The sequence below is a fragment of the Hyla sarda genome, chromosome 1 (assembly GCF_029499605.1).
Source record: "Hyla sarda isolate aHylSar1 chromosome 1, aHylSar1.hap1, whole genome shotgun sequence".
Lineage (NCBI taxonomy): Eukaryota > Metazoa > Chordata > Amphibia > Anura > Hylidae > Hyla > Hyla sarda.
In genome coordinates, this window is record NC_079189.1 from 192,067,511 (window position 1) to 192,068,259 (window position 749).

General features: G+C 38.5%; 1 non-coding gene across 1 annotated transcript; it reads left to right on the forward strand.

Annotated features, from left to right (window-relative positions):
* The first annotated feature begins 434 nt into the window (after positions 1-434).
* On the forward strand, positions 435-517 carry TRNAL-CAG (transfer RNA leucine (anticodon CAG)). Its single transcript has one exon. It is a non-coding gene; the product is annotated as a tRNA-Leu (tRNA).
* The last annotated feature ends 232 nt before the right edge of the window (positions 518-749 follow it).

A 749-nucleotide genomic window follows, 5' to 3' on the forward strand; every position in this document is an offset into this window, starting at 1 on the left:
TGTCTCTTTTTATAAAGAAAAAAAAACTTCAAAATTTTCAAAATGAAAACCAAACACTGTACTGGCATGAAATGCTAACAGGATATGTAAAACAATTTTCTCCACAATGCAAAATAGTGCCTTTGAGGTATATTAACTAAGCTGCTAAAGTTCTAAATGCATCAACGACTTAACTTACTTCAGTTGATTTTGAGACATAAGGAAACTGCCGAAACCCGGGATCGTGCCAGGGACCTTTAGATCTTCAGTCTAACGCTCTCCCAACTGAACTATTTCAGCTAACACACCTAGTTGACAGATGGTGGTGTAGGGCACAGTGTTGTAAAATGTCCCCAACGATAGGAATGTTTTTTTCATGTGTTAAAACAACGGTTTTACAGCTCGCATGGCTTCTTTTTTTTTTTTACATTGGTGGAGGTGTAATACAAAGCAACGTCAGGATGGCCGAGCGGTCAAAGGCGCTGCGTTCAGGTCGCAGTCTCCTCTGGAGGCGTGGGTTTGAATCCCACTTCTGACAGAAGTTTTTTATATAGAGACTAAAAATCTTCAAAAAATTTCAGAATGAAAACCACACACTGTACTGGCATGGAATGCTAACGGGATTTGTAAAATTATATTCACCACAATGCAACATAGGGCTTTTGAGGTATTTTACCTAAGCTGCCAAAACTCTAAAAGCATCAACGATTTAACTCACTTTAGTGGATTTTGAGTTAAAATGAAACTGCTGAAACCAAGGATCAAAGCAG